Consider the following 8,453-nt stretch of genomic DNA (forward strand, 5'->3'; position numbering starts at 1 on the left):
GCGCTAAATCCCAAGAGCCCGGCGGCATTCCTTTTGCGCTTGAAGTAGCGCGTGTCGTCCTCACACATTGCGATGATTTTTTTTGAACTAAGATCGCCGCATTCGGTACTGGCGACGAAAAAATGGGGCGGGTATGTCGGTACCTCGGCGAAATAATTGCGCATGAGCAAGGTGTGGCTGAGGGCACGGTTCCGTGGGATGCACAACCGCCCCATGGTCGAGCCCTTCTGCTTCTTCGGCCGCACGTCTGTGACCGCCGCCACCGCCGCGAGTATCACCGCCGTCTGCTCCAGCTCGTCGTCGAGCAGCTCCTCCAAGTCCGAGTCGTCGGAGGAGGAAGAATCCTCCAACAAAAACAGCGCGCATGGGTCCATCTGCAAAGGCGCAACAACCACGGAAAACAATCAGAGCTACGGCGGCAGATCTACGGCTAGGACGAGCATGGGAAAAAGGCTTACGACCGACAGCAAGGAGTGCGCGGCGGCGTCAATTCCAGCTGATTTGTGCCCGATTCACGCGCGTTGGCAGGCGGAGCGGACGCGGCGGGCCCGCGCGCGTGCTTCTACCGGTCAGAATCGGAGGGGAAGGGCGGGGGAGGCCGGGATCTGCGGCGGCGCGCGGCGGCGACGGTTGGCGGGAGGAAGATGAGAAGGGAAGAGCTGAAACTTCCTTCGCGCCAAGGGGCGGAAATGGATGGAGGCCGGCCTCGCACAGCCCCTCCGACCCGTGAACTTGGGGGTCGCGCGGCATGAATCGGGGCGACCCGGATTTTTTTTGGAAACGGGGGTCCGATGCGGGATCTATACGGTGCTTTTTTGCCCTCCGGACCAGAAATCGGCGGTTATTATGCGGATGGGGTCGGATGGGGGATCTGCTAGAGATACTCTTATCTGATTTATCTGAACTGGTGTTAACTTAATCCGATCTGATTTAGTACTACTGTCCTAGCCTCCTAGGCTCATATGTTGGTTTGATCTGTCAGGTTTTAACACTGTCAGGTTCCAAACTGAAGTGTCTGACGAAATAAGAGAAGGGCAAAAAACATAACATGAAAGGAAAAGTGGGCCCACGAGACCAACGTCCACTAGACCTATTCCCGTACGTGATCCTTCTCGTATGCAACTTAAGCGCCCTTATCGGGGGGCACCAAAACCAACTTAGTGGTTTGGTTCCCTGTCGCCTGCGCCATATAAAGCGTGGAGGCCCTGGTAATCGATCTGATTTTGATTCTTCTGGCCTCCTACATCCCATACCCCTACCGATCTAGAGAGGCACAACAGTGGCGGGAAGATCAACCTACACTCCATCGGAGCCAGGGCAGTGCCGCTGGAGATCGGAGGGGATCAGGTGGGCCTCTAGATCGGCTGCTTCGTCCACAACCTCCCCGCTTCACGCCTGCAACAAGCAGTCAACGATGGCATCCCCAGGAATCCGTAATGACGATCTCTACCCTATCTCTTGATGTTCATTATATGTTTAGCTGCTGCCTTTCACGATCTTGTGGTGCATCTGAGGTTTTAGACCTAACATTCTGCTGGCATACATATGAAGAGCCTTTCCAATGAGTGCTGCTTTCCAATACGTGTGCCATTGTGTAAGGGCCTCTTTTGATTCTAGATAGATATAGTGTAGGAATAGAAATCATGTAAGATAGGTATGCCATTCTCTACCTATATTTTATCAGGAGATCAATCACTTTGATTGCGGTGAAAGAATTTTCCATAAGATCTAACATCATGATTCTATATATAAGATATAAGCTACAAAATTATTATGGGACTATTTTCTATGGACATAATCATTTGAATCAAAAGTTTTCTGAAAAATTCTAGATTTCAATACTACAAAAATATTTTAAAAATCATATAAAACAGAGGAGACCTAAACATTCTTTTTGTGGGAATTTTAGGTCGACAAAATCCTTGAAAAATATTCGTTAAATTCATCGCGGCTCACCCGTCCCGATTTGTGATGCCTCCCTAGCCCGTGATAGCCATAGTTCCCGCCGTCTCTCTACACCGATATCGCACTGCCACATCGCTATTCTGTTCACCTACCCTATGTGATTCAATACTATTACTTTCAAAAGCAGACACAATGAGGTCAAATTAACTTTGGCCCTTTGTTATACATAGTTGGCTTTGCAAGATTGATTATTCGGACATACAAATTTTGGTTTGTAGTTCTGGAAACAATATGAGACTATTTTTTCCGATGGTAGAAATTAACTTCTGCCATGACGGACAGTAAATTACCAGGAATATTAACTTTTATATTATTTTTTTACAGGAGTTCTCAATTTTCAAACATATTTGTCTACTAGAGGGTTGTTCGGTGTTGACTGAACTTCTTTGTCTCCTTCGGAATCTTCACTTGACAATTGTACATGTTATTCTTGGTTCAGACTTTTTGTACATGTTTGAGCTGTGGTTCAATGTTTGGATCTCAGAAACTTTCTGAAAACTAGATGCATTTGTTCATGTTGTACACATCAAACTTCTGCTACATCCTAGTATGCACATTAGTTCATGCTACATTGTGTTTTACATGAGATGTGACTACATGTTTCCAGTTTTGTACATGCACCATATCACTGGTCCGGTGAGAATCATACTCACGTCTAGCTATTTTATTCTGTAGAGTAGTGTTTTTTCATACATATTTGGATAGCAGAAGCAAATTAACCTTGGTTGGGTTATTTTTTGCATAGCAGATTGACTTGGTCATATTGATCATGCCTTTTTTCCTGCTTTAATCGCCACTTTTGTTCTACGATGTGTTCCTGCCGTGGAGTTTCCTCTGGCCGGTGGCTGTGGGCCTGTAGGAATTAGATGGACCTGGAAGAGGAGGGGTATCAGGTAGGGTCTGCCCCAGATTTGTTTTGTTGCAGCCGTATATTGTTTTTCGTCTCGGGCCTCTTTGGTTCTGGTGTGTGGTCTACTTCTAAAAGCTAAGCATGATAAAAACTGAGCGGGAATTGGTTGCTGCCACTACGTTTTTTACTTTTGGTTATGTGCGACGCGCACGTTCGGAACCTGGCAACGCGCGAGGTCGACATCCTACGCGTTGATTGCTGCCGCGAGATTAGCATGTAATATAGGCATTAATGAATACGAATCTTTTCCTTCCTTTCGCTGAGCAGATACGTGTGTGTATACGCCCCGCCTCGTAGGCAAGTGGGCTGAGATTAATTGCAAATTCGGGTGGTGCAGTCCTTCCTCGAGACAGAACAGTGATCAGAACATCTGTACCAACGCCCATTTATTCCTCGTCCACCTAAGCTCCTGTCGATCTTGTGCATCTCAGGCAGCAAAATCGGCCTCTCCAGCCCTCCCCATGACTCCACCTACCCTCTCTCTCTCTCGCTCATCTACACGATGGTGGCGAGAACGTGGGCGGCCGGAGGCGACCGGAGCCGGGAGCACGACGAAGCAACGGAGAGGGAGGCGAAGAGCTCGCTGGCTTCGTCCTCTCGGTCGACGAGGAGCTCGCCGAACAGGCTGGCACACCCAGCGCCGGTTAAATCATGGCTTCATGCTCGTGGCCTGATTCGCTGTTGTCCTGCCCAGATACATAGCATCTGGACATCTTGGTTTCAAGACAGGAAAAATGGCCAGTGTTCACTACTGCAGAATTGGCCTCTAGTGACAGGCACAAAAGACATTTTAGTGACAGGCAAAGTGCCTGTCACTGATGTGTGCATACTAATGACAGACAAAAATAAATGCCTGTCACTAGTTGCGATGGAAGGACGCGGACAGTGAGGTTTTATGTGACAGACTCGTTATCGTGCCTGTCACTAGTTTGAATTTTCATAATAAAAAAATAAATGATTTTTCCACAAATATTCCAGATAGGACAATAAGACGTTATAAAAAAATCAGTACACATCATGCAAACGTTGCACAGTTCACTAGGGCTCTCTAAATCAGTACATCACACATCACCAAATGTTCTAGAAGCGCCTACAAACAATATATCATATAACCCGAGAATACAACACAAAAGGAAGCATTCAGGGTGAGGATGGGGCTGCTAAAAGAGTACACGAGAGATCGTCGAATCGATGATGATCCCTCTGTCCTCCAGGAAACATCACTTGGGTAACGCAAGCACCGGGAAATCACAATGTGCACTAGTCGCTGCACACAAGGATCAAACTTTGTCAGATGCATCGATTGATGTGCTCTCTGTGCTCCTAACCGTAGCAAGCTTCTCAGCCAATCTTTGCTCCAGTGCTCTTTGACCCCTTTCCCTACGTGAGGTAACACAACCAAACGAGACTGAGTATATAAGTTACACATGCTTGGGAGCTGCATGAATATTTAACTGCATGCCTTGCAGCAACCAGAAGCACCAAACATAGCTACTAGTTACTGAACCAAATACCCAAAACTAAGAGAAACATTGGTATCGAAAAAAATGGAATACTAGCTCAAACAAAGACTGCACAAGCTCACAAACTGCCATGAAGTATAAAGCTATTATCAAGGAGGGACAGTCTCAGAACATAAATCAAGAATCCATTTGAGCGTTACCAATCCCTAAGGTTGTTGTCCAGGCGTGGCACAAACTTTCGGAAGCCGCTTTGGTCCAACACTTGGAGGCGACGGGGTGGGGCAGTTGAGCTGGGTGCAAAGGAGGTTTCGACGCGACGACAGGGCAAGCGAGAGCAGCCCCGTGCGCGGGCGGCGAGCAGCGGGTTGTGCGGCGGGGGCAAATGCACGTGTTTTGCAATCTATCCTAACTTGAATATACACTTGTATTTCGTATGCGAACAGGGCATAGACGATGTACTTGCATAAAAATATAAATCTCTTTGGCAATATATATGGAGCAATTGGAATTAATGATCAGTCATCCATGCAGTCATCCATGCTCTGTGATTGATGAAACGAATTGTCCCGTAATAAATTTCACCATGGGCTATAAACATGACTAATAAAATTCATTACTAATTAAAATGAAAATATGAAAACTGCAGCGCATATAGTTTTGAGTTGCCATAATTTAGATTCAATAGTTAACCAACCAAATCATAACTCGGTGTTGCTTGAACTCCGGATTAACCAAGCTTAACCATCAGATCATATTTATATTTGCAGAGAAGATATGCAGATATAGAGATATCTATCATAAATAGAACTACAATATAAAACTTGGTCCGGAACTACCTGTATCGCACCTCTTCTTCTTTTGACTATCTGTTGCTTCACTCACTGTACCAACCTGCAAGAATTGCAGTACAATTCTCAAGTTCACTTTATAGAAACGACAACTGCATACTTGGCTGACCATATAGAAACTTTTTTACTGCAGCATCAGTGCGCTCCAACGCAATACCATGTACAAAAATTAAGCGAGAAAGTGTCAAAAAATGAGTGCAAATCAAAGAAATTTTCTGTTAGAAATGTTCACTGAAGCCTGTCCATAAGGAAATCCACAAACCTTGCATAGAGGTACCAGTACGGTGAAGAATTCTGTAGAAAGAACTTGTATGATCGGAAGAAGATATATGGAGAAGAATTATGGCTGATTGAGAAAACTCACAACACGGAGTTATGCCGGTGGGACCGTGGGAGCAATTTGGCAGGCACGGAACGTGACGGCGGCGGGCCGGTGCCGCACAGCCGGCCACGGGCGCAGGTCACCGCGCACGGGCTCGGGTGCAAGGCGGCGGGCATCGGAGACGGAGCCGCCTGCGGTCTCGAAGGAGTTCGACGTCATCGGCGGCCGCGGCTCCCCAAATGTCCTCCCGTGCAGGGCGGCTCCGGGCAGGCCTCGCCTCGCCTGCAGGGTCGAGGCGGCGGGCAGGGAGGTTGCAAGCAGGCCTTGGTTGCAGGGCCACGGCGGCGGGCAGGGCGGCTGGGAGCAGGATCGCGGGCAGGGCGGCGGCAGCAGGGATCGTGGCGATGTGGGCTGGGCAGGGGGAAAGCGAATCGTGCGTGGTGTTGGTTCGGGGAAAAGGAAGCGGCCAATGGAGATTCAATTATCTAAAAAAGCGGTTTGTTTGGATTAGGCGTGGGATTATGGCGTCTAACACCGTTTTAGCAGTAAATCTAAACCGGTGGTTGCGGTGATTGGATGGTATGCTTGTCCGGATTTATCGCTCTGGCTCTTTTAATAGTACTCTAGTATTATCTGGCAAGTCGACTCTGGCTGGACTCGGGTTGCGCGGCGTCGAGTATACTCCGCTCCGGCCACGTCCAATCTCCACTCATTAGGGCATCTACAAACTACAATGGTAGAGGCTTACGGGAACACTTCTGGTGAAAAAATAAAGATTGCAAATTTAAAAATCACCTAAACGTCCCCAGTACAATGTTGGACGCTAACTCTAGGCGCTAAATCGTATTTGCTGCCAGCACTAGCCGCCAGGGCCGGCCCATAGGTCGGGCAAAAGGTGCGACCGCACTGGGCCCTCCAAGCGGCAGGGGCCCCGGCCCTGATACTACTGCTGCCTATAATATATGTCTTCGTGTGAGAACACCTGGTCCAAACAAGGCTGCAGCCAGATAAGTGAGAGAATCACGACCCCGTCCTAGCTGTAGGATTAAGCCCACAAGCAGTCTACGCACGCGGCCCTCTTCTCTCCCCCCATACATACGCAATACATTTAATACATTGCCGCATCTTCTACTTCTCCTCCCGAGAATTGTCATTGTCGTCTGTTTTCTCCAAGATCATCACTATTGTATTCCCATCAATTTTAAAGTGTGCCTCCTTCAGTTCTATATCAACTCACCTCTATGAGTAAATGATTTTAAGATGGTACGATACACCGTTGAATAATGAATGCATAGCTACTCGATAAAAATATACAATCAGTTTCATAAAAAGAAAGTTGTGTTTGGCTTTAGAGGTATTCCTAATTACCAGAGAAGATTATTTGTTCAAGGGATCCAACTGTTCTTAGTTCTTGGTTCTTATCCAACCTTTAATATCCAGATCTATCCATATACTGTGGTTTTGTTGCAAGTAGTCTCGTTAGATTATTCGAAACAATTATGCGACTTGGGGTTTTTAGATGATCCTCCAAGCAGTTTATTAGAAGAATTTTGGGTGTATATAACGAGCTCTGGCACTTAACTCGTGGGTACGGAGGTATTAATACCCAACCATCGGGGCTAAGCCTTGTTAACATTAAAAACAAAACTCCCTCCACGCATTAAAGAGTATCTCAAATTTGAATGTATCTACACAACATTTAGTCTAAATATATATTAAAATTTAGACAAATCTAAAATATTCATTTTATGGAAAGAGGAATTAGTTTGTGTTTATGTATTTCGAAGTTTAGAGATCATCTACTTGTGTATTATTATGTTGCTCTGTAGCTCCAATTTCAGCTCCCATAGGCCGGCCAAAAGGCCCCTAATTTTTTTTTGCCCCGGGGCCCCCAGTTTGTATGGACCGGCCCTGCTAGCCGCCTCGCGTAAAAGGGAAAATGGGCCAAGCGCCCGCCGGATACTTTCGCGTCGACGCTCGACTTAGCTCCGGGATTTGGTGGTCCAACCGCTAATCGGGTGGGAAATAATTCCTAGTGTCCTCATTAGTGTCGGTGTTGTACATGCCCTTACTGCTCGATCGGTCTAGGTACGACCAGCGTGGGAAGGACCGGCCCACAATTGATGAGGAGCTGGTGGGCTAACATGGATTGGTAGTGACAGGCTCTTTTATTAGCCTGTCATTAAAATATTTTCAGTTCCAGCCGTCCTTTAGAAAAAAGAACAGTGACATTCTTTTTTATATGCCTGTCACTAGTATTTTGTACCAGCGACAAGCACATATAAGCCTGTCACTGATACACTTACTAGTGACAGGCACAATTTTGCCTGTCACTAATCACCTGGAGGCTATAAGCCTTTCTGCAGTAGTGGTTTCATGCGCTGGGATTCTAGAGAAATTTATCATGGCCATCCCATATCTGCTCGGTGAGGATTTGACTCGATTTACTACAGATTTTTGGTTGGTTGTCGTTTTGGATCCATTTTGGTAGTATTTTGTTTTTTCAGAACTTGGCCCGTTGATGATTATCCACTTAATGTTCTGAATTATCGATGAAATCATGTTGATTCTTGGGGTTGTTTGGTGGATAATTGAGTTTAGCGAAGATGATATTCCATTGAATATATTTTAAATGATGGTTAATGACACAATTAACTCTGATACTGGTTCATGTCAGTTTTGGAAATTCAGAGACCACTGATGTGTGCATGCTGAAAGTTGTATTCAGATTGAATGTTGATTTAGAATTGAGCTAGATGAAGCTATTTTCATTATGAGAAAAGATCCCTGTGTTTTTGTAATTACTGAATATTCAGTAATTCTTTTATCTTGGAGATATCATGAAATCTTTCAAAATAACCAAGTGCAATTCAGAAATTTTTTATGCAGATTTTAAAATCAGAATATATGATCCAGCAAGTAATGTAGTACAACATTTTTACACG

The sequence above is a fragment of the Lolium rigidum genome, chromosome 2, assembly GCF_022539505.1.
Source record: "Lolium rigidum isolate FL_2022 chromosome 2, APGP_CSIRO_Lrig_0.1, whole genome shotgun sequence".
Lineage (NCBI taxonomy): Eukaryota > Viridiplantae > Streptophyta > Magnoliopsida > Poales > Poaceae > Lolium > Lolium rigidum.